General features: G+C 45.2%; 2 protein-coding genes across 4 annotated transcripts in view; one reads left to right on the top strand and one right to left on the bottom strand.

Moving 5' to 3' along the window:
* Nucleotides 1-25952, bottom strand: part of Erich1 (glutamate-rich 1) — a gene marked incomplete at its 5' end in the record, with an annotated part of 52793804 nt that overhangs the window by 7265852 nt on the left and 45502000 nt on the right.
* Zmat4 (zinc finger, matrin type 4) overlaps nucleotides 1-25952 on the top strand; it is a 430441-nt gene that overhangs the window by 57328 nt on the left and 347161 nt on the right. For 2 of the 4 annotated variants that reach the window (XM_087589121.1, XM_087589120.1), the window contains exon 2: nucleotides 22947-23023. The gene's annotated coding sequence lies outside the window, so the exon portion shown is untranslated. 4 annotated transcript variants of the gene reach the window in all.

Genomic DNA, 25952 nt, shown 5'->3' with positions numbered 1-25952 from the left:
GGAGACAGAAGGAACGGCCTGAGAGTTGGGCCTGGTGGCTGGAGATGATGGGTAGAGTATGTTCAAGTTCAGAGGAAGGAGTGAGGTGGGCAGCAGTGTTTAGGGTGTAAGAGCAAAGGAAGGAGCATGGGCCCACGCTTGATCCAAGGCCCCTCAGCAGGCTTGAGTGAGAGCAATGGCCAGGCCTCTTGGCTGGCAGCATATGAATGTTGATTATGTCTTGCAGAAGGATCCTTGTTTATAGCTTCACAGACCAGAGGTGCCTGAACCTAGCCCAAGACCTTTTGTTCATTACTACATCTCTAGCAGCTGCAGGCTGCAGAACTTTCCCCCTAGTCCTTCAGGCTGTGACCACTTCACTGTTTTCTCCTTGCTCACAGCCAGTGCACCTCGTGCCTCAGAGATCCATCCTAATGTCCTCCATAGACCTTCTGTAGCCAAGGCACACCCTTGCCCTCCTCCTGAATCCCCTCCGTGAACTCTGCGGGTTCCTATGCTGTCCAGCCTTCAGGGCTCAGTTCACCCTACACACCGGAACACTCTGCAGCTTCCCGTCATTCTCACCTCATATGCCCCTGCTTCTCACAGACGCCATGGTCAGTTGTGTGACCTCTTCACTGTTCCTGGGACTCACTAATAATAAGATTAGTAAGGGACCTTCGGAGAGGTCCCAGGCATCGTTCCTTGGCGCTCTGGATAAGCGACGAACAATTCAAAGACTTTTGGTCTAATTGAACATACCTTTTAGCTGGGAGATAAAGATCCAGATATTAAATAATAAAGATAACACATCAGTAAATTGTAGAAAAGTGTTAGCTGAGAATTGCCCTGTCAGAGGAGAAAAGATCTGGAGACTGGATTGGGGCGTGCAGAGATAAAGGAGCAGCAAGGCGTTGCCATTGTAAATAGAGTTGGGATGATTTACTTTCATGGCCAACTTGATACAATCTAGAGTCAGCTGGGGACTAAGTAGCAACGGAAGTTTGTCTAGATTATGTTGGGCTGTAGACACGTCTGTGTGGGGGAGTTATCTTGGTTCCGTTAATAGAGGGGAGAACTATCCCACTGTAGTCAAGAAAGGGTCCCAGAGAAAGAGCCTTTCCCTAGGAAGGAGATTCTAAAGTGCATCGAGAGCAAAGAGGTAGAGCGCTCGGGCTGCTCTTCTGGAGGACCTAGGTTCGATTCCCAGCTCTTACATAGTGGCTCTCGACAGTCTCTAACTCCAGTTCTAGGTGGATCTGAGATGCCCTCTCTGGTCTCTGTGGGCAGCAAGCACTCACATCATGTACAGACTTACGAGCAGCAAAACATCCATGAACATAAATAAAATGAGAGAGAGAGAGAGAGAGAGAGAGAGAGAGAGAACAAGCTGAGTAGATATTGATTTCTTTCTTTTGTCTGTGGATACACTGTAACTTCTCCCAAGTTCCTATTGCTATGGTTTCCCTGCCATGAAATTCTGAGCCGAATAAACCTACTTAAGTTGCTTTAGCAGGAGTATTTTATCACAGCAATGAATAAAGACACTAAGACAAAGGTTGTCTCTTAATTGGCACCCTGAAGGAGATACACATGAAGGGCCTTGAGGTTGACGTGTCCACAAAGGGTTTGAGACCAGAAAAGAGCCAGCAGGGGTGGGTAGTCGTGGTTAGAAGCAAGGAGTAAAGGGAATGAACATAATCATGGAGTCTTAGAGGCCATTTCTACAAGAACCTGGGGTGGGGTTTGGGGCAGAAGTGGAGTGTGAAGCTTTGTTCCTTTAGAAGAGTTTTTCTGATGTTCTATTCAGGTGGCATAGGGTGGAGGAGGGAGACCAGTCAAGGCAGGGACCAGAGGGTGGAGGAGGATTCTGGCTTCAGTCCACAGTGAGTTGTATTTTGAGGGAAGGATTGTAACACGGAGGGAAGGCAAGGAATTGAGAAAGACTGCTACGGTTGGGGACTAGACATGGAGAAGGAGAGACTGAACCACCCAGGGCTAGGGAAAACCTGCAGAGGGGGGGACATCTGGCTCAGGAAGAGTCTGCGCTAGGGATTGCTGGGAGCAGCGTTCCCCTGGGGTTCAGCTGCCCTGCCTTTCAGAACCGAGAATCAAGGCAAAGAGAGGGCTACATTGTATCTACATTGGTTAAAAGACTCAGGACAAGGGAGGGTGTTCATCAGGATTGTTTAGATCAAGTTTCCTGGATTATCGGCTTCCCCAGTTGGAACACTTGCCTTTTTTAGGGCTTCAGTGACAGCTCACCGGGATAACTGACGGGATGAGGAATTGATCTCAGGTGGATTAATCCCACGAGTTACCGTAACCCTTGATACGGCACATTTCGAGGGCAAAACCTTTTTTCTAATCTTTTCTTTCACAGTCATTATCACACCTAATGAAGATGATTAATCGGTGTTAATTAGTGTGCCAACAGAGTGTGAGTACTGTTAAAAACCGCATCTTCCTTTTGGGTTCCGGGAAGAGTCAGAGTCAAGGTGAGGGAAGTTTTGTCTGACTTTTCATAGGAGGGAAAAAAATGCCATTTTGTCGTAGGGAGGGATTGAGCCAAAAGCTTACTTAGGTTGAAGCAAGGGGAACTTAGTTAAAATCTTCCTGGTGGCTTTTCTCATGAGTGACTTGGTTAACCATGAATCTGTTGTTGTCTGCGCGACCAAAGGAAGTACCTATTGGAACTCACGGAACACCTGCCAGGGTCATTTATTGTGCGCGGCCGGGGGCGGGGGGGGGGGGTCTACAGTGACCAACACGTGGCTCCTGCCATCAGTGCTTAGTTAATGGCAAAAGTCAGGTGCAAAGCCAGTGATCTATAGAGTTGGGTCCAGTCACCCAGAAGGACCTGGAAGAGCTTTGCAGAGGACAGTGTGGTTTACCACGTAGCAGAGAATGACCTGGGAAGGGTGCTCAAGGCAGTCTGAACAAAGCAGGGGAAGATGAACTCTTAGAAGTCACCTAGCAGGAGAGATTTATCGATAAACCGCGGACCAGCTCTCAAGTTGTTAAGCAAACTGAAGGAAATCAAGATGGGAGTCCTTGGATGTCACAGGAGAGAATCTGGGGTGAAGGGATTCTGAGGTCGTAGAGGGGTGGGCATTGGTATGTTTCCCGGAGGGGAAAACCTGTGAGCTGAGAAAATGCAGGTCAGATCCTGCATAATCCGGGGTTTCCCAATCCCAGAAACAGGGTCTCTTATTCCCGAAAGCGAAGGTGAACACAGATGTTGCCTGCCAAGTATGGGGTCCCCGGTGTTGATTTAGAAACATCTACCCAGCAACAGAGGAAGGACGCAGCAACAGCTTTGTGTTGGGAGCTCCAGATAACCTTGCAAGCCTGACTCATTATTTTGACTGCTCCTCCCGGGCTCGTTAGTGCTCAGGGGCGTGTGGCTTTGGACAGTGTACTCTAACACCCATGTGTCAAAGACACAGCCACTAGCCTGTGGTCTTGGTGGTCTGGTCAGAAGTGAGGTCAGTGAGGTGGGCACCCAGAGCAGGTGTTGGTGTGCGAGTTGTTCCCTGTTGCTTAGCTACAGTGAGGTGGGCGGATCCCCCCATTGTTTCTTCCACACTGTGTTGCCAGAGACTCAAAAGCAACAGGTCAGCTGATCGGGAGCCAGCGTCAGAAACGTAGCCTCATACTTTAGATCCACTTGAGCGTTTGTCTCATGGAGTTTGTTACAATGACAAACGCAGGGTGGATTTCTGGCTGGCGAGTGGGAATTTATATAATCAGGGACAACCGAAGCTGAAAACAGCTAGCAGGACTGATGGTCTTTTAGAGGTCACCTCTCCTAACTTCTGATTAAATTAACATTGATAAGAGCTTCTGGGACTCATTGCTGACTGACCTTGTCTGCTAGAGTCTCCCCCCTGTACCTGTATCTTCTAGTGTCGTCAGAGAAGGGACAGACTCTACCTGGCCATAGGTTTTTCCTTGTTGCTAGGGCCACTTGGGCTGCCTCATAACAGAGCAGGAGGCTGTAGACAGCCTCTCTGAGGAGGGGACATTTTGTCCTGCAAGGCCAGGCTGGAGTTCCTTGTAACTAGAGAGTCAGCCCTTTAAGGACCTTTTCACCATTTTGGGATCTATTATTCCCCAAAGCTAAGGTGAACACAGATGTTGCCTATGAAATGTGGGGTCCCTGGTGTTGATTAAGAAACATCTACCCAGCAACAGAGGAAGGTCATAGCCACAGCTTTTAGAATCATTTGCATCATGGATAATGTTTTAAAATAGCTTTATTTCAGAGAGCCATTAAATCCTGATAACCAGGCATTGCTAGAGACAGAAAAACAAATAAGGAGTGACATTAACATTATCTTTCCTGCACACATGTGCTGGTATATCCAAAGAAGGCCGATCTGGGGCATGGTTTGCCAGTCAGGAGACAAGAGGTTTCTCAGATGGACCAAAGGCAACCCATTCTAAAAGCCACAGCAGCTCTCTTTGTTCCTCTGAAGGCTTAGGAACCCAATTCTCTTTGTCACCACACATAGACCATTTTCTTTTAAACCTTGTGGAGCTTCAGAGACTGGAGTTCTTCAGTACCGACAAGCCTTGGCTATTTAAAATCTTGGAGGCCAGCATTTCTGTTGTGATGGTTTACACAGGGTTCAGCAGGCTGGCCCTCCTGATTGCTCTGGTGGCTTGGTCTGGGCTAAGGGCTGTGTGGAGTAGCAAGCCTCCTATGGTCCTAAAACAGCCACCTACAACCAAAGCCAAGGGAAGGGCTCTCATTCCCTCACCTTATCACCCCAACCAGGAGTTCAATACTCTTTGCCAGCTCAAATCTAGTTCTCTAACAGTTGTCCTATAATTTAAAGCACTCTGAATATCACAGGCACTGATTGTCCCCTGTGGGGTTTGGAGAGGGAATGCCTTAGGGATGCTGCCCCTCCGTGCTGATATGCTGTCGTCCTCTCTCCCTCAAACCCCAGCTCTCATACAGTTAGCCAAGACAAAGAGGAGGTTGCCTGTCTGCCTTCCCAGGGGTGAAGCTTGGGAAGCACAAAGAGGAAGCAACTAGGTTATTTACCCTTCTTCTCCAGAGTGGAAGCCCTGGGGACTGGGAGGCAAGGGGTGGAGGTGAGGGAGCACTGTTGCCTAGTAACAGCCGCATCCTGCTGCGGCATGACTTGGGTCTGAAGGAAGGATGCTTCCACCAGCACCTGGAGGGTTTCTTCTCCAGCTGCTAAGCTTTTGGTGCTGCTCTGTGGGGTTCTCATTTCAGATCCCACCCTGTGGGATATCTTTCCAGCTTCGCCTAGCAGCTTTCATGCTGAGTGTGTGTGCATACATAGGCGCTCGCGTGACCACGCTCAGACATGCTTACGGGAGGACCCAGGAAGGCAGAAGCAGCTTTTTATCAGTGTGATTTACGAGGTCTTAGAAGTTGCTTCCGAGTTTCAAGTAGAGGCTTCTCTCTCCTTAGTGGCCGGCTGCTTGTAGCAACTCCCGCTTTTGTCAAAGTTGCCCTCAATATCAAATAGCCTATTCTGCTTTCGAAAGCATGTCACACGTCATTTTCCAACCGAACGTTGTCACGATTTCAAGATGGATTTCTTTTGCGCTTAGCTTTGACTCGAGCTACGAGACCAATACACTTGGGAAGGGTAGTCCTTGTTGTCATTTTAGACTCATCAGGATGTAGTTTATCGAGTCCATTCCTGAAATTACAAAAACCTTCATTTTGTGGAGGAGGCAAGAGGATGAACGGACGGAGGACAGATGCTTGGAATAAACAGTGCAGGTTTGAACTGTGGACAGAAAGCACTGAACGCAAAACGATTGGTACTGAGTGTCCCCACAATCTCACTGTGGCCTCTCTTCGGCTCCTTGGTCCTCGTGACCTCCACCAAATGAATTTCTATGAGCAGAAGAGCAGAGTGATTACAGCATAGCGTGAGGTCTTCTCCAGGCGAGAATGGGTGACGATCAAAGGAGCCATTGCAGAGCAAAACACGTTCACCCAGTGCAAGTGGACGACGGCCAAAGAAGCCCTTGTGTAGTATATGTTTGTGTATGGGTGCATGTGTGTATGGGGGCATAGGCATATGTGTATGTATGCATATGTGTGTTTGGAGGGGCGTGTGTCCTTGTAGGATAGCAGTCAGCATCAGGTGTCTTCCTCAATTGTATGACATCATGTTTTTGGTTTTTTAAAAATATTTTTATTGGTTATTTTATTTATTTACATTTCAGATGTTAATCCCCCTTCCCAGTTTCCCCTCCACACCCCCCCATTCCATCCCCATCTGCCCTGCTTCTATGAAGGTGCTCCCCCCAACTCCTGCCTCACCTCCTAGCATTCCCCTACACTGGGGCATCCAGCTTCTGCAGGACCAAGGGCTTTCCCTCCCACTGATGCATGATAAGTGCCACACATGCATCTGGAGCCATGGGTCCCTCCATGTGTCTTTTTTGTCACCATGTCTTTTTTGAGGCAAGGTCTTCAACTGAACCTCAACTTATCATTTCTGGTGACAAGTTTAGCCAGCAAGCTCTAGGGAGCCTGCTGTCTCTTCCCCTTCTCCCTACCACACTGCTCTTATACGTGCAGACTGCCGTGTCTCCTTGGGTGTTGGGGATTTGAAGTCAATTCTTTATGCTTGTGAGATACTTTACTGAATTTAATCATCCCCCCAGCCTGTGGATATTCCTGTTTAACAAAAGGTACTTTTAGTTTAGATTCTCTTAAAAAGTCCTATTTATTATTACTGTGTGCGTGTGCATGCATGAGAGAGAGAGAGAGAGAGAGAGAGAGAGAGAGAGAGAGAGAGAGAGACAGAGACAGAGAGACAGAGAGAGACAGAGAGGGAGAGAGAGAACCTGTATGGGTGCCAGAGGACAACTTCCAGAGTCACTTCTTTTCAAGCTGTATGTGGGTTCTAAGGATTGAGCTGCTGTCCCTGGTCTTGTATCATGGGCTGACAACATCACTCTTATGGATTTTTGCCATCTTTTTGCCTCATTTTCTTTCGTTTTTAGCACCTACAAACGTCCATGTGTTTGGGGGGGGGAATTAAATGCAGAGATGGCTCTAGAAATCCATTCTCAGTCTGGGAGAACACATGATAAATAGGAAAAGAATTTTACAGAGACCTTGCACAGCACAAGGAATATGCAAAGGTGATAAATAAGTCGTTTCCAGGGGGAAAATCTGCCTTCCAGAATTAGCCAGATTTCTGGATATTTATATTGTGGACAGATAGGAGTTGGGAAAAGGTCCTCTCTTTTTCAGGTTCTTTGACCGACCGTGAATTTGATTGACAGGAGGGAAGTCATATGATCATATGCATGCACATAGAGGCCTCATGAAGAAGAGCATGCAATTGAAGTTGGTAGAAACATCCAGAGCTACAAAAGGGGCATCTGAGGGGAGCAGTCATGGAAATCGCAGGAGCATGAAGGAAGAAACAAACCGGGGGATGATTCTCTGTTTGCTTAGGTAATAAGATTATCTAGAGCAGCCTGCTTCCTAATCCAGGCAGTTTACTGATGTAGATTTACTTTAGACATGCACATATGCTGTACAAAAGGCCTGCTGTCTGATATTTCCCCGGAAAAGCGGCTCAAAATATACTGACGGAGTGTATTTTGGGGTGTAGAATGTTTGATCTCCTGTAGTCATTTTGGAGTAGTGAACCACTAAGGGAGGAATTGTGGAGAGCCTCAAAGATCAGGGAGAAAGAGCTAACGGGCTGCTGAGGTGGCACAGCAGGTGCCCAGGGTCATCTGTCCGTGCTTCTCAGGCATGCGAGCAGCTCGCCCTGTCTTCTGTGGCTTCCTTCCAGTGAGGAACAAGACTGTCAGTCACGGTTGGCTCTTGGCAATTTCTCACATACAAGGCATTGCAAGTGCCATAGAAGAAATTTTGTATATGCATCTGGCTCAAATTTTCTCACTGTTGACAATATTGTGCCTATTACTATTCTGGGCATGCAGTGAGGACTGTGTAAAATTCTTTGCCCTAGGGGAGCTTTGGGATTATCTCATTTTAAACATTTCTTATCTTATAGAGTGAAGAGTGATAGTAACTTAGGAGTGTAGTCAAATTCAGGAGCCATAATGGGCAAGCGGAATTTTAGGTCCAGGTCCTTTTGATGGCAAACCCCGGCTTTATGTTTCTTCTTCACAGGCGAAATAGCACAAAACAAAATGCCCTGTCAACCCCCTTAGACTGAAGAAGAAGAAGAAACTTAGGTCAGTTGTAAAGAGATCACTGGGGACCTTTTGGGTGCTCCATCACCCATTACACAGTGTATGTTGTCGTAGCCACTGAATTGCTCATACGGTCTCCTCAGTAACGACAGATGGTCATGGGAGGGGGAAGGCTAGGTTGGCTCTTCTTGGAATCTTAGTCCCCACTGCTCTACTGTAGATGGGGAAGACAGAAGTTGGTGGAAGGAAACAACACCAAATAGACAAGCCATCAAAGGAAACCCCCAGGGCCTACCATATTTAAAACACTAAGTGTATATAACAGAGAGAAGTATATTGAAAACCGCGAGAGAAAAAAAAAAGATGCAGTTACGCACAACGGGGAAAGCCATCAGAAGTGCAGCCGCTTTCTCAATGAAAACTTTGAAAGACAGAAGAACCTGGAACAATGCATTCCTAGTCCTAAGAGGCATGGCAGCCAGCATGGAATACTTCAGCAGGCAAAACTCTTTGCCACAACTGAAAGAGAAAGAACTTTCCACAACACAAACAGCCTACAGATTTTATATCCAAAAACCCAAACCTAAAGAAAAAAATACAAGAAACATCACTCTGGACTGGAGAGGGGAACGGGCATGTCAGAGCCTGTAGAGAGAGATATGAAGCCATAGTTACTAAAATATAAAACACCACTGAGAGCACACACACACACACACACACACACACACACACACACACACACAACAATAACGCAATGATCACAATTAACATACATTATAATAATAACTTGAAATGGCCTCAATTCTCCAAAAGATGGAGGCTGACTGGATAAGTCAACAAGCAAAATCCATCGGTCGTCTACAAGAAGCATGGCTTTGCTTTAGAGAGAGGCACCGTCTTAGAGTAAAAGCATTGGCGGAAGTGCTGCGGTCAAAATGGGACCCAGAGGTGGACAGGCACTGCTATCATGATATCTGACAAAATAGAACTCAAAGTAAAACCAATCAGAAGAGACAAGGATGGACACTTAGTTCTAATTAAGGGAACAATTAACCAAGAAGACAATACCATCCTACACATATATTTCCCAAACTCTGGGGTGCCCAACTTCATAAAAATAAAGTCCATGACTGGATGAAAGACCTACATCAACATCAACTTATTAATAGTAGGTGATCTCAGTACCACACTTTTCTCCAATAGACCGGTCATCTGGAAAATAATTAAGCAAAGATACATCAAGATTAATTGATATTGCACACCAAATGGACTTAACAGATATCTACAGAACATACCACACCAACACCCAAATTCTAGCCAGGATCACACAGACCGTATCCTGGGACACAAAACAGTTCTTTTAAAATTCAAAATGATTGAAATCCTCCTTGTGTCCTATCTGACAAGAATGGAATAAAGCAAAGTTGACAGCAGAAAGACCACAGGAAATAGACTCAACGGGATGGAACAACAACTCATTAGTAAACGTCGGATGTGTCAAAGAAGAAATCAAAGACATACAAAAGTTTTCTGGAACCAAATGAAGATGAAAACCAAATAAAGCCTGGAACTGTGGACAAGTAGTGCTCTGAGGGAAATTTATAGCTCTGAGTACGCACAAAAGCAGAAGGACAACCAATCTGGAAATCAGTCTGGAGGTTCCTCAGAAAAATGAACGTAGTACTACCCAAGGACCCAGCTTTACCACTCCTGGGCATATACCCAAAAGAAGCTCTAACATATAACAAGGACACATGCTCTACTATGTTCATAGCAGCCTTATTATAATAGCCAGAAGCTGGAAAGAACCCAGATGTCCCTCAACAGAGGAATGGATACAGAAAATGTGGTACATCCAACAATGGAGTACTACTCAGCTATCAAAAACAGTGACTTCATGAAATTCACAGGCAAATCGGTGGAACTAGAAAATACCACCCTGAGTGAGATAACCCAATCACACACACACACACAAAAAGACCAAAACCCACACAACACGTGGATATTAGACCCAAAGCTCGAATTACCCAAGATACAATCCACAGACCACATGAAGCTCAAGAAGAAGGATGACCAAAGTGCTGATGCTTCTTAGAAGGGGGGAAACAAAAATATTCATAGGAGGAAATACAGAGACAAAGTTTGGAGCAGAGACTGAAGGAAAGGCCATCCAGAGAGTGCCCCACATGGGGATCCATCCCATATACATACAGCCACCAAACTCAGACAATATTGCTGATGCCAAGAAATGCATGCTGACGGGAGCCTGATATAGCTGTCTCCTGACAGGCTCTGGCAGAACATAACAAATACAGAGGCAGATGCTTGCAGCCAACTATTGAACTGAGAACAGGGTCCCCATTGGAGGAGTTAGAGAAAGGAGTGAAGGAGCCAAAGGGGTTTGCAACCCCATAAGAACAACAATATCAACCAACGAGAGCTCCCAGGGACTAAACCACCATCCAAAGAGTACACATGGACAGACTCATGTCTCCAGCTGCATATGTAGCAGAGGACGGGCCTTGTTGGGCACCAATGGGAGGAGAAGCCCTTTGATCCTGCAAGGCTGGACCCCCCAGTGTAGGGGAATGCCGGGGTGGGGAGGTAAGAAGGGGTGGATGGGTGGGAGAACACCTTCATGGAAGCAGGAGGATGGGGGGTGGGGGGATGGAGTAGGGGGTTTATGGATGGGAAATCGGGAAAAGGGATAAAATTTGAAATGCAAATAAAAAAATATCCAAAAAAACATCCAAGGTGGGGGCAGCAGAAGGAGCCCAGCTAAAGGACTTAATAATGCAACTCAAAATTTTAGAGAAACAATAATAAACCAAATCCAAACCCAACTGATGTAAGAAATAATAAAAATCAGAGCAGAAATCAGCAAAACTGAAGCAAAAATAACACACACACAAAAAAAATCAGTGACTCTAGGAGCTGGATATTTAAGAAGATGAACAAGATTGACAGACCCTTGGCCCAACTAAGCACAAAGAAGGAAAAGAGACCCCAAATTAACAGAAGACAGAGTAATCAGTGAAAGATTTCCCGATATTGAAGAAGCCCAGAATATAATAAGGGAATATTAAAAATGAGAAACCCTGTATTTCATTACGCTGGAAAATCTAAAAGAAATGGATGCATTTCTAGACTCAGCCAAGCCATCAAAATTAAATCAAGAAGAAGGCATAAACAGACTCAAAACAAGTGCAGAGATTGGAATAGTAATAAAAATCCTCCCAGCTTAAAGAAAACAAGGTCTGGAGCAAGATGGATTCACAGCAGAAGTCTACCAGACATTCGAAGATCTACATCAATCATTCATAACCCACAGAAAAGAAAAGAAAGGAAAAGAAAGAGAAGTAGTGTTTCTGAACTCTGTCTCTGAAGCCAGCATCACTCTGACACCCAAACAGGTAATAACATAACCATAAAATAAAACTATAGGCTAATGTCCCCAGTGATCAGACTCCAAATGCAGAATAAAATACTTATAAACGGAATATAGCTATTTCTCAAAAGGATTGCCTATTATGACCGAGTTGGCTTCATCATGTGTGGCTTAACATAAATGAAGCAGTAGATGTAATAGAACCCATACGTGGATTTAAAGAGAAAAAAAACATGACTACCTCAACAGATGCAGACAAAGGTCTGGACAAGAACAAAAGGAGTTCATGTTACCAATCCTAGAAGATGCAGGGCTACAGAAAGCACAACTCGTCATCATAAAAGCATCATCTACATGGAGAAAACGTTGAAGCAACCTTACTGAAATAAGAAAGCTGGGGTGCCCACTATCCCTATTCCTTTTTAATATTGTGCCCAAAGGATAGAATGAAGGGGATACATATAGGGGAAGAAGAAGTCAAATTGTACCTAATTACAGGTGATATATACTATACATGATGTATTAGAGACCCCCAAATTCCTCTGGAGGTCATGTAGCAATGATAAACAAATTCATCAATGTAGCGGCATACAGAACCGAATTTCACAAATCTCTACCTATTCTATGCCAACAGACACACAGAAAGGGGAGAATGGATTCCCTCTCATTTACAACCAACGCAAGGAAAGAAAATATGAATACACATAAGCAAGGGAGGAAAGGACCCCAAAATGAAAACTCGGAAGATGGAGAAGGGGGAAAGACTCGAAGATGGAGACACATCCCATGCTTATGGTTTGATGGAATTAATAGAATGAAAATAAGCATTTTACCAAAAACTGTTTATAGATTTAATGCAATCCCAATAGATGTCCTCATCTCATTCCTCAGCGGAATAGAAAACACCGCTCCAAAACTCATGCAGAACCACAAAAGACCCCCCAGTAGCCAGCCAATCTTGAGCAAATGAAGAATGCCGGGAGGGTTTCCATTCTAGATATATCCACTGAGATATGCTACAGAGCCAGAGCAATCCACACGGTGTGGTACCAGCACGAACACAGAGGTGCAGAATGATGGAACAAAATTAAAGAACAAGAGTAAGTGTCCTTCAGCCATTTGATAAACAGCCAAAAACATATACTGAAGTAAAGAAAGCATCTTCTACAAATGGTGCTGGGAAAACTGGATGACCACCGTGCAGAAGAATGGATTAGAGCTGTACCTGTCTCCTTGCACCAAAACTAACTCCAAATGGATCAAAGACTTAAATGTGAAGACTGAAATGCTGAAGCTGCTAGAAGGAAACACAGGACCCAAGGAGTGGTGTAGCTGGGTCACGTGTTAGGTTTATTTTTAGCTTTTGGTGAATCCTCTCTAGTGATTTCCATAGAGGATGTGCTACTGACAGTGAACGAGAGGTCCCTCTCCCCTCATTCCCTCCTGCATTCTTGGTAGATAGGCAGAACTACAAAGGTTAATATGGAGTGCTATACCCTGGACCCAGAAAGACAAACATTGCATTTTCTCTCTCATCAAAGGCTCCTAGCTCCCAATCTTCTGAAGGGAGTATATGTTCTGGAGTGGGACTGAAACCAGGGAAGTAAAAGGGGAGCATTTGTAGAGTGGGGGAATTTTAGGGCATTCTAGAGCAGATTGGAGGGCACGAGTGATGTGTTTGTGGAAATCGGGAAATGGAGGCTCTGGTGGGAGGAGGTAAATTCCAAAGAAACACTGAGGATGTCTGAAAAAGTCACCAAGAACCATACTCTTTACTACTCAGCTAAAAATAAACAACACTTACATGTCTGGGTGAAAATATGTGGCTAGAGTTTAAATGAGCTTTTCTCATCTGGGTGACCATGCTCCTCCAAGGACCAGAAACCTCGTAATGAAATATTCAATAACAAATACAAGAATTCTCTTGAGTTGTCCAAGAGCCTCCCCAAACACATGTCCTACTAGGTTTTGCTCCAGAGGTGAAAGTTAAATCTGAATAGCTGAAGACACTGTATATTTCAGGGCTCAAAGTTCACCGGGCAGGAATTGACCTGAATGCCTTTTCCCGGAGGACTTCTCTTCTGGAACCGTGCAAGCTTCCAAAGGAGAGGAATCAATCAACAGTCCTGTACCTGTGAACCACAGTGATGGTCGGTATGCATAATAACCCAACATGCAACAGTGGCACACACACCTTGGTAGCAACCAACAGCTCTCGAATTGGGCTGAAGATGAGCTCATCAAGAGGGAAACTACACCTGGGACTGGAGATCAACTACTAAGTGACAAGTCATGGATCTTGGAGAAGGACCTACAACTGTTGCTTTACTAAACCAGCTTAATCTCTAGCTGCCGTCTAAACAGTTGTTCTTCTACCCACAGATCACCTTAGCTGTCACCCCTCATCAAGGGAACTCATCAAGAGGCTGTTTCAGAAAACGACAACCAGTCAAGGTGCACAGTTGTGGAGCCCAGTCCCAGTGGATACACCTACAACACACTCTTATCCCCAAGGCTCAGAGGTCACTATGGGAGAGGGGGCAGGAAGATTCTAAGAGTCAGAAGATCAGGGAGTCTGTCGTGAGACTGTGCCTCCTAGTAATGTCAAAAGCTACATCCATAGGGTCTCACCACCACGACTGCCTAACACCAGCTGAACCAGGACAACAGCAACGGACATGCTAAAGTGCATGGGGTGGGAAGTCCAGGTCACCTCAACCCCAAGTGCTACGGGCAACTAAAGAGCGCTGAAGGTGGGAGAAATAGGCTTTCACCAGAGGGATGAGCACAGCAATGTTTTTGCAATACATAATGCTCAGCTCTGTAAACAGACATTATAACAAAGTATAAACAAGTAGTAACTGCGTAGGTTATATTTAGGAATATATATCTATACATACACACACACACACACACACACACACACACACACACACCCGTGTGTGTACCAAAAATGTACCAAAAATTAGTTTAAAAGAGGTAATTTAAAAGAGGGAGAAGTATATGGGAGGATTTGAAGAGAAGAAAGGGAAGAATAATATATTAATCTAAAAAAATAAAATTCAAAATTTTAGAAAGGGTAGAGGCTTAGCAGGGGGAAAAACTCCTTGGGGGCATGAGGAGCACCCCTCACTGCTCCATCCAGTCTGCTGGATGAATTTACCTGGCCCATCAGCCTCCAGGGCTGCTCCTTGGCCTCAGTTCCAAGGCACATAGCAAACAGCCGGATAGCTGAAAACAGGCATCTTTCCATGCCTAAGCTAAACAAAGCTTAGGTATTTTTGTCAGGAGAGCAAAGCCAACTGACAGGACTTGCCTTTGGGAGGTAAGGGAGGTGCTTGGCAGCCACCAGATGGCAGGAACTTCAGGATCAGAGTTGACGATCTGTGTATGCTTGCCCAGATAGGAGAGTTGAGAAGTGGTGCTCAAGGCAGAGTATCTCCTGTTGGCAAGGGTTGGACATGTTGGGTTCAATTGGACACATCGGGCTCTGGGGCCTTCACGAAGCCCTTCTGCTTGGTGTAATGGGTACCTGGTGCTTTTCCAATAGAGAAGCTATCAGGGTGGCATGTGGTGGCCATTTGGTGGCAGAACAAGGCAGGGGGGGCATTCACATACCCCAGCACAGGGGTAAAATGCACAGGCATCTCTCTAAAGCTCGCTAACTGTGCCATGTGCTGGTGCCTATTTGTAGCCTGAGATGCTGGAGGCTGAGACATATACAGAGTTTTTCTTGGGTACAAAAAGCACCACTCACTGAAATCCTGTCAAAGAGTTCAGTCTAGTGCACAGGGCAGCCTGAGGAACTTGTAATTATCTTGGCTTGAAGAGGAAGGAGTATTAGGAAGATGTTGGACTCTTTATTTATTTATTTATTTATTTATTTATTTATTTATTTATTTTTCTATTCTTTTTTTCGGAGCTGGGGACCGAACCCAGGGCCTTGTGCTTGCTAGGCAAGTGCTCTACCACTGAGCCAAATCCCCAACCCCTGGACTCTTTATTTTACCTAAGCAATTCTCAGTCTTTTCATTTTGCTGTCTCTACTCAACTCTGTTGGTGCTCCAGTGCTTTCTGGGATAAACAGGTTTTCTTGACTATGCCCAGAAACAAACTTGACTGTGGCCCACAGAAAGAAACTGAGAGTAAATGCTCACAAAGCATGGGCAAAGGAAGAGGGCCGGGCTTAGCTCCTGACTTGTAGGTTCAGCAGAGCTGGTTTCTGTCAAAGGCAGATCCTGGAACTTCTGGGGACTGTAGGTCCCCAGGGGAGGGACAGCTCTTCTTCTAAGGGCAGGGCTTCTAAGTTGCAATACTTTACCTCCGTTCTGCTAACTGGTATCTCTGTAGCCCAGTCCCCTTGGCTCTGTTATTGTGAATGTAAGAGATTTAAACATGAAAACCCTGGTGCAGTCTCCCCCCACCCCCCACATACATGTACTTGCAAATCAAAGCAGGTCATTTGTGCAGTCTCTTCAGCAAGTAGATTGCTAACATGTTAATGTATTTGTGCTAAACATCGTCTTAATCTCTGTTCTAGTCTGCAGCCAAAAATCACCATTCCTGCCTATCATGGTTTAGGGTTAGCCAGGTAGAAACAAGCAATGCGGAGAATTTAAAGGCAAACCCTGTAGTGTGTCATAGGTTAGTGGGTGCAGAGGGAAGGTAAAACCCCACATGAGGGACTGGGGCCATGTGCTCTGGTCTAGCAGTTGCGAAGAGTAGTGGCATACACTGACTGTGGAAGTTAGGCCTGGTTGCCTCCCAACCCCATGCACCCAGAAGTAAGATTCAGACTCAAAAATATATTTACAAATACCTTGACCGCATAGCAAGGCTCAACTTTACTAAATTATAATTGAAGATGTCACATGTATTCTAGCCTACATTCTGCCATGTGGCTGGTTATCTGTCAGACCTTCCTGGCACATCTCCAGCCTCTCCTCTCTTTTTATCTCTTACCATTTCCCAGAATCCCCTTTCTTCCTGCCAATGTCCCACCTCCTATTTCCTACCTCAGCTCATTGGCCATGGGCTTTTTTTTACTTTTTTTTTTTGACAGGTGATACTTATAGAAAATTCTCTCTATAATTGACAGTGCTTTGGGAGTTTATTGTGCACTTAGGGAACTGTCCACATGCAGGTTAAGACAAGTCGTAATGTCGTTTTCCCATCTGTGTACCATTTGTATGTGTAACCATGTATATTTACATAAGTGCACACGTGTGTGAGCATGTATGTATGGGCACATGTGTGTACACAGGTTCATATGTGTGGTGCCTTTCCTGTCGAATATCCACAGCCACAACCCCAAATTCATTAAATGAGGCCATTGTCCTGGATCCCCCAGGTGCTTGCTGGCTGTTTGAACACCAGAGAGAAGCAAAAGAGCCCCCTTTGCGTTTCGGGTGCACAGTTTGCAGATGTTGCCTCCTCTTAATTATTCATCAACTTCCTTTCCTAACCCCTTTCATTTTGGAACTTGTTAAAAAAAAAAAAAAAAAAGAACGAACCAGCCAGATGTGCGCCCAGTCTCATCAGTAATCCATAAGACACCGAGCACAGCCCACTCATCTCTCAGGCTTTATGAAAAGTTAAAATTAAATCAGGGCGGCGTGATTAAGCTAAGTGATTTTTGCTGGGTTCGGATGAATTCCTATGTGTGCCACATTGTTGTTGGTAATGTGCCTGGGGTGCAGCGGGCTCAGAATGCACATTCACAAGCCATTAGCAGAAATGGATCTGCTTACAGAGGATCGCTTGAGTTTCCAGCCTAGGAACTACACTGCCTGCAGAGCCTCAGAACCCTTGTCACTGGGGTGTGGTGCCCACCCGCCCTTGAAGTGGAGGAAGGCAAGCCAAAAGACAGAAGCAAGGGAGGACGTGTCTCACGGTGCAGAAAGGGTGCTGGAGGGAGTCACCTTCCTTTGTGAAACCCTCAGCAGCAGGGTGGTATTTGGGGGAGGCTATGGGGTTGCTGAACTGCCCTCGTGACCACGAGTCATGGAGCGGCTGCAAGCCCATCTGGAGCTTGGCGCATCCACAGAGGTTCCGGAAGCTCAACTTCTCGCCGTTACTTGCTCCCTTGAGAACAGCTGGACAGTTAGGTGGTTTAATGCTGTAAAATCTGCAGAGTTGCTGGGAAGATCTGATGCAGTTAGTGAACGGGGGAGATGAAGGAAGGGTGTCTCCCAGGGACAAGATGTTCTGTTTGCCTGGTGCAGACAAAAGCCACATTCAGTTCAGTATCGATGAGTTGGCAACCTGGCCTTTAAACGGAGGGCTATAGGAGACAACGATCTATTTATTTTATTATCTAATTTGTCTTTTGTGTTCGTGACCCTGTGTGCGGCGCGCAAGTGTGAATGTGTACATGTGCGCTTGTGTGCATGTGCTCATGCATGTGCTTGTGCGCATGCGCGTGCCTGAGTTTGTAGGTAGGAGGAGAGTTTGAATGATTCAGCTCTCTCTTCTCACCATGTGCGTCCTGTCGATCAGGCTTAGCGCTTCAGTCTTGGCATTAGGCGCCTTTACCCACTGAGCCTCTTCACCAGCCTGTTACAGCGTTCTGAGATCCAGTTTCTTTCTGAGCCCTAGGAAGACATTAAAGGTGTAGTCCCTTCAAGAACTGTAGGTTGGGAAGAGTATAACCATGTTTTGCAATCATGCACATGGCATGCAAAGATACCCAGACCAACCTGGCTCATCCTGGGAGGACATGCTAAGGGAGAGGCTCGGGATTCCTCACAGGGTCGTCCCAGAGAGGGTAAAATCCACACTCAGCCTCGAAGGCCCTGTTGCCATTGGCCACACCCCACTCCTCTATAAACCAATCATGTGCCTCCACGTGCCTTAGAGGGAATCAGATAGAACACTGTCGGAGACTTCCTGGTTTGAAGGATAACTTGATCAGGGGGTCATCTCTGGCTTCTATGTGTGCATTTGACTCCACACTCACAAACTCAATTTGCCATTGACTTCGATTCTCCAAACACTGTCAGGCTGGAAGCACAGAGGTGATATCTGCCACTCTTGCTGTGCGTTTTTGAGAACCTTTGGTTTTAGTAAAAGTCTTCCCCCTTCTTCTCTTAATTTTGTTTTTGTTTTCGGCAGCTCTTCCTTACTTTTGCTGAAAGATGAGAGCTCCACACTCAAAAAACGTTTCTTTTTTTAAAAACATATTTCATCAGGATCTTTCATTGTGTTTGAATTCACATTTGTGTCTGACCCTGCTCAGAACTCTTTCGGCAAAACTCTGCTTTAATTTTTTTTTTTTTTGTAATGTCACTCTTTATTTAAAGAACCAACTTCCTAAATGCAGGGAGAATTTCAATAAGCATTTCAATAAAAGTCTGAGGGGTTTTACATTTTAGGAGTCCTATAACTCATATATGCTGGAGCTTCCTACCATAAGATGAGTTTCAGTGCATTCCAATTTTCGATATGTTGTGACATATAGTTCAGTCTTTAAGGAATAGAACTTGGCAGACATCTCACAGCTGTCTCCTAAGTGCTGTGGCTGTCTCTATATTTTTGCTCCAATCCAGCTTCTACCACTGAGGTACAATATCAGTTATCTGGTAAAGTCATGAACCCCACTGTAACCAGGTACAAGGAATTCAAAGTCAAGACACCTTTCTCATTTTCCTCCACCTCCTCCTCCTCTTCCTCCTCTTCTTCTCCCTCTTTCCCTCCCTCTATTTCTCGCTCTTTCATAGGATCCTTTATTTATTTAGGCTTTTTTTTTTCTAGATAAGATTTCTCTGTGTATCCCTGGCTATTCTGGAACTTGATCTGTAGACCAGGCTGGTCTTGAACTCAGAGATCCACCTGTCTTTGCCTCCTGAATGCTGGAATTAAAGGTCTGTGCTATTGCACGTGACTTCACAGCACTTCTTGCTCCAGCATTGGAATGGGATGGTTTTCCAATCTTAGGACAACACCACCCCAACTGTTGCTACCCATGGCAAGATCCAACAACTCAATCAAGAAAGGAACCAAGAAAGCTTATTTAATCAGCCAATTAGATTCCAAACAGTGTGCAAATACTGGTTAAGTGTCTTCTGTGGGTAATTATATAAGACACACATTAAAAAGAGGTACAAGCAGAAACACATTCCTGTTTCTTAGGACTTCGATGATCTAGCTGCTGGCAGGTAAAGGCAACGTGGTAATTATTCCAGACAGCTAAGTGTGCCAATGACACTAAGTGTGGGTGTGTAATCTTGACATGGACACTGCTTATGAGTGTTGCGATAACTTGCTTCGGTTTCTGACATAAATTAATGATTTTTTTTCAAGATCTACCCTAAGTGGCGTTTTATAAAATTACTATTCTGACTATTTGGGGAGGAGACTTTTTGTACTTGGACATCACTAACTGTTTTACGGATTCTCCTTAAATTTACATTTTCAGTCCAAATCTTGTAAGCTGTTCTGGAGTATGTAGTTACCTGTACCAGGTGTTGACAGTAGGACATGGCACGGGGACTGAGATCTCTAACAGTAAAAAATCAAATTCATCCTGTATGTTTGCTCCTGCAGCTTCAATGGTTCTTTCTTCCCTGGTGCCAAAGGCCCCACCAGTAAAGGCAAATAGAGGATGAATTCTGTTTTGTACCAAGTTCCTTGGCACCCCTGTTTCCTTCAAGTTCTTGTCTGGTTTTAGAGCACACTGCCATAATCTTTTATGTGGGTCTAGGAAACACTTCTGGCCAGGTTTCTCCCCCATACTTGCTTTATTAATCCTTCTTTGATGAATATGTATTGATTGCACATGTCCACTCTGGTGTGGTCTTTTCATACATGCATAGAGTACACATCAATCAAATCTAAGCACCCCTTTCTACTTTCTCCAACCCCCACCCCCATTTCCAATCTCCAAAACCACCACTTTGCTTTCATGTAGACTTCTTCAGTTTTTACATATGTGAGAGAGAGAGAGAGAGAGAGAGAGAGAGAGAGAGAGAGAGAGAGAGAGAGAGGAGAGAGCATGGTACTCATTTCTCTGAGTCTGACTTATTTTATTTCATATAGCATCTGCCAATTCTATTCTTCTTCCTTCAGATGACAAGATTTCATTATTTTTGTGGCTGAATAGTCCTCTATTGTGAGTATATGCGACATTCCTCTCTCTCTCTCTCTCTCTATATATATATATATATATATATATATATATATATATATATATATATATATATGTGTGTGTGTGTGTGTGTGTGTGTGTGTGTGTGTGTGTGTGTGTTTATCCAATGGCTGACATCTAAGCATGGCTAGTGTGGGCAGTGCCACCATAAACACTGGTGTGCAGGTGACTTTGGTCTGGGCCTGCTGTTTTCCTTCACTTAGGCTCCATACCCAGACGTTCCATTTCCTGTCTAGATTCTTCTACATTTTCTATGCTATAGTAATGACAAATATGATCCCTTCTTCCACCTCCATGTATGTTCTAGAGAACCATTTTATCCCTAGCAGAACAACCATATTTTGTCCTAGAGCTTGCCCAGCCCTGCCTGACCTCTTTGCTTTCTCTACTGGACTTCCACCATTGCACTGTTCTTAAGTAAACCAGGTGATCTCTGGGTCAATGTTCTTTGACTTCACCATCTGCTTCAGGCCACCTACTCCCTCCATGGTCCAGTCTTTTGTTTTTCAACCTAGGATAGTCTTCTCAGTCAGATTCCTCCAACGCATGTGCCAGAGCATGTAGCATGTGCCAGACCTGGACTAAATGCCAGCAAGCAAATGGGCATGTTCTTCCCATCATAGTGGTTGGAACTGGTCAAGGGGAAACACCATTCATGACTATAAATGTTGATAAGGGACAGAACAGGGTAAGAGTGTGTCAGAGTGGCCCAGTTTACAATGGCAGGAGTGCTTGAGGAGGGCTTGCTTCCTTGGGCAAGTGATAGTGAATTTGAGATGGCTCTGTTTGGGGATCTTTTACACACGGTTGTCTCTAGGAGTCTGCTCTTTGCCTTCTTGACTGGTCTATGCTACCTTTTCAGGGCTTTACAGAACACCAGGTACTTCTTTTATTGGAGTATTTGTCCTGTTACATCACAACCACCCTCCATCTCTCAACTTTGGGACCTGGACTAAAGGCTCGGATTTTAGGCACATTAAGTAGTTGCACATAAATATCTGTTGGTAATTTGGGGGTAAAGTGGAAAGTCAGGTTGGCAAGCCATTGCCCTAAAGAACAGCAAGGCAACCCCAGAGATGCAGTGTGTTCTTAGTCTCTAGATCTCCAGTAGTCCTGGAAGCAAGTTGTAAAATTTGCCAGCCCTGTGCGGTGTTAACAGAGACATGATACAGAGGGCTAGTGTGGCCTTTGAGAACTTGAAATCATACTGGTATTGTCAGAAAGTAAAAAAACAACAACAAAAACAAAAACAAAAAATACCCCAATCTGTCTGCATTAATTGGTAAGTTAATTACATAAAAGAAATTCTTGAGACATACTATGACGATGATGTCCCAGTAACTAACTCCGGTAGGACCTCTGTGCCTGCCTAGTGGACCCTTTTCTATGGCAGACCACATTAGCATTTGGTTACTTCTCCATAAGTGGAGTTTTTGTTGTTTGTTTGTTTTACTTTAACTGGGCAAGTCTCGTCGATCCCAGGCTAGCTTTGAACTCCTGAGGATGACCTTGAAGTTCTGAACTTTTTGCCCCTACCTCCCAAGTGCTGGGGTTGAAAGTGTTGGCTTCCAGTTTTGTGTGGTGCTGAGATCCAAACCTCAGGCTCTGTGTGTCTACTAGGCAAGCATCATAAGAAACGAAGGCAGTCCTAGCGAGCTCTCTGTACTGTCTTAACGTTTTTCGTTCTGCTGCTAGGACTTGTGAAGGTGTTGTGTTCTAGCACATGAGGTACACGCTCATCTGCATATTGAAGGTGTTTGAGTTACAGGGTTGCAAAGTGGATCTGGAAGACTGTGCAGGAAGAGATCTTAGGGCACTGCCCAGCCTGTGTGGAAAGAGACAGTGTTTTTAAACCTTCCTCCTGCTGTACTTACCCTCCGATTTGACTTAACTTGGCTCACGGTAATAAAGAGCTCTTCTAGAAGCTTGCTTATATACACTCAGGGTAATTTATATTCCTTGCCCGTACAGTTACAATTGGTACATCTCTCTTACACACATAGCTCTTGCTTCGTGTTGTGTGTGTGACTCACGTAGACTGATAGCAGAAACCAAAATCCTTAAGGTGTGCAGTGTTTCGCCTGTGTGCTTGTATATTGCTAGACCTGACTATTGCCACTGGCAGAAATTTCAAGGGACTGAGTATTTGGGTTTCTGTGCATGTGCTGCTCGAGGGGAGGGGAAGCCTAGGAGGAGTGGAAGATTCAAGGCCTTTTTTTTTTCTCCCCTGCGGATTTGTGTCATCACACTAAGCCCTGTCATTCTCTGATGGCAAGAACATCCTGCTACAAGTGAAGACCGCCTGGGTTGGCCCCCTGACAGCTTCTAAGGTAAGGGAGGCCCTGGAGGCAGGCATGTGATTTCACGGATATTTTGCATAAATCTAATTTGCCTGGAAAAACATAATCCTTTTGAAGTTGTTGGGGTCAGGGTAGGCAAAGCAGCCATGGCCCAGCTGGAGAGGAAAAAGGCATTTACATAGATTCTCTCCTCCAGGATGGTTACCAAAGCTTTCTCAGGGGCCTCTGGTGTCTTTTCAGTTCAGTTAAGGGCATGGGATGTGCACTTTGATGAGGCGAAGGCACAAGCTCATGACCCATTGTAAGCACGGATTGTTTCCCATGACAATGAGTGTCTGAGACGCTCGTAAAGTAGATGTGGGTAGATTTCCCGTGTCTGATCATATTGACAGAGAGACTAAGGGCAGGAAAAGAAGCACAGTGGAGAAGGACATTAAGAAGGAAGCAGGAACGGGAGCCTAAGGACAAAGCTAAGTTTACCTCACTTCCGGCCTAGCCAGTGTGGGCTGCGAGAAAGAAATCCTCTTCCTTATACTACCTGTTCTTCCGGGGAACCTCAACTTATGACCTCAGTTTTCTACATCACGGCAGTGAATCTAAGACCCACAGAAGGGAGGCCATGATTTTGGTCAAAGGCATCTCTTTCACATGCCCTCTTCCACTTCTCACACATTCAAAGGCTTGCTTATTAATCTGTTGGTCTCGAGAGCCAGAAGGGGAGAGGAGAAATTGCCTTTGATCTGAGTCCCAAGGCAGCTCTCCCTTACTGAGCTGCTGCTCAGCCCACAGCCAAGAGACCCAAGGGAACATCTAGTCCAACGGGACGTCTAAGACAACATCAAGTGCTATTAAATCAGAAGAATCAGCTTTGCAGGAGGTGAAAGCCAGCAGCCCAATGTTTATTCCCCGTGCCAATTAGCGACCGACTCCCTGGATGTCCAGGCACATTCTTAAACTACCTGTCGTTGACCTTGCCCCAGGCACCTCATGTGGAAAAATCCTTGAGATATATTTTGATGTGTGCAGTGTAATGCATCGCTCTGAAGTCCTCTGTATTTCTGCTGGGTAACACCACCGAGTTGAAAGCAAAAGCCTTCTTCAGCAGCACCTCCAGACTCCCGTCTGCCCTTTGGGCTCCTCCCCAACTTTCACATCCTGACCTTCATCAATGGACCATATAATATGCATTCTTTTATGGCTGCCTTTTCTCCCTTTAAATATTATTTTTAGATTTCCCCTTAGTGCCTAGTGGCTTTTTTTCCTCCTTTTGTACTTTTTGATTGTCTTTTGTATGATTGTATCACAGTTCCCTATTTATGAGCGTATAGAATATCCCTAGGTTTTTATATAGATTTATACATACATATACATATATACATATATACATATATACATATACACATACACACACACACACACACACACACACACACACATATACTTATGAGTCCTTGGGGGAAAGGATATGCTATTATATCACATAGGTAAATATCTAGGTGTGAGATAACCAAGTCAAAGGAATTGCAACCAATATCGCTAGTTTTGCCAAAGTAGACAAATGATTCTCCTGAACTCCCACAATGCACTGGATTTGAGAAGCCTCTGCCTTCTCCTAATCCTTGGTTTTGCTGGTATTTTGAACTGAAGCCCTTCTAATGGGTACGTAGTGGAATCTCACGTGGTTCCTGATTCAAAGGGAGGTGCCCACTCCCAGAGAAGCAGCTTTTAGTCCCATCCCAGGCTGCATTTTATTTGTGTGGGGTCATCATGCCAATACAATCAATGTGTTTGTGCCAGGTAGTGGCCTCTGTGTTCATTTGGCTCCCCCAGTCCTTTTCTGTTAAAACCGTCAGCTAGCACGGCATGAGGTTCCTTCCAACTTTCGCCTGTGATTAGGTGAACTTTATATTTGCTTTGTCTTGAGAGTAGAACTTGATCAAGTTGATGAATTATGGGAAGTAGTGTATCCAGTCCTCTGGCTTGTCTTCACATCCCAATTTTAGCCTCAGTTGACTGTGTAACTCTCTGGGCTCGTCGGGACTTGTGCCAGCCATTGCTAAAGCATCCCTCCTCGACCCAGCCCATCTACAACATTAGCTCTCCAGTCCGATTCCATTCCAGGCTCCTGTTGGTGCTCTAATGTAACGTGTCCTTCCAAGCTTTGGGCCCAATGCATGCTGGTCCCAGTCCTTAGAAGGTGATCTTTGCCCATTTTCCAGTGGCTGGGAGATATGGCTTCCCATTGGCTACCATAGGCAGTGTCTACCTATTTTGAGGTCTTCGGGGCTGGTATTCTCCTGTTCTATGCATCACCCTCCCAGTGTACCCCTATGCTGGGTGATGGGAGTTACCTTTGTTAACTTATGTAGTGTCCAGCAGCTTCATGTTCAGTTTTCTGTTAAAGCTTCAGCCCACTTTCCTTACACGAACTTAACATGTCTCCCCACACTAGTACAACCTTCTGCTGCAGGATGCCTTTGCTCTGGCCTGGAGGCCTCCCTTCCCTCTTCCCTTTATCTTCTTTGCTCTGTCCTTCCTGTCTTGTATTGGACCCTGTCTTAGTCAGGGTTTCTATTCCTGCACAAAACATCATGATCAAGAAGCAAGTGGGGGAGGAAAGGGTTTATTTAGCTTACACTTCCACATTTCTGTTCATCATCAAAGGAAGTCAGGACTGGAACTCAAGCAGGTCAGGAGGCAGGAGCTGATGCAGAGGACATGGAGGGGTGTTACTTACTGACGTGCTTCCCCCTGGCTTGCTCAGCTTGCTTTCTTATAGAACCCAGGACCACCAGCCCAGGGACGGCACTACCCACAATGGGCTGGGTCCTCCCTCCCTTGATCACTCGTTGAGAAAACGCCTTACAGCTGGATCTCATGGAGACATTTCCTCAACTGAGGCTCCTTTCTTTGTGATAACTCCAGCTTGGGTCAAGTTGATGCACAAAATCAGCCGGTA

The sequence above is a fragment of the Rattus norvegicus genome, chromosome 16 (genome assembly GCF_021556685.1).
Source record: "Rattus norvegicus strain SHRSP/BbbUtx chromosome 16, alternate assembly SHRSP_T2T, whole genome shotgun sequence".
NCBI lineage: Eukaryota > Metazoa > Chordata > Mammalia > Rodentia > Muridae > Rattus > Rattus norvegicus.
Note: the sequence above shows the minus strand (reverse complement) of the source record. Positions and strands in the feature narration are given on the sequence as shown.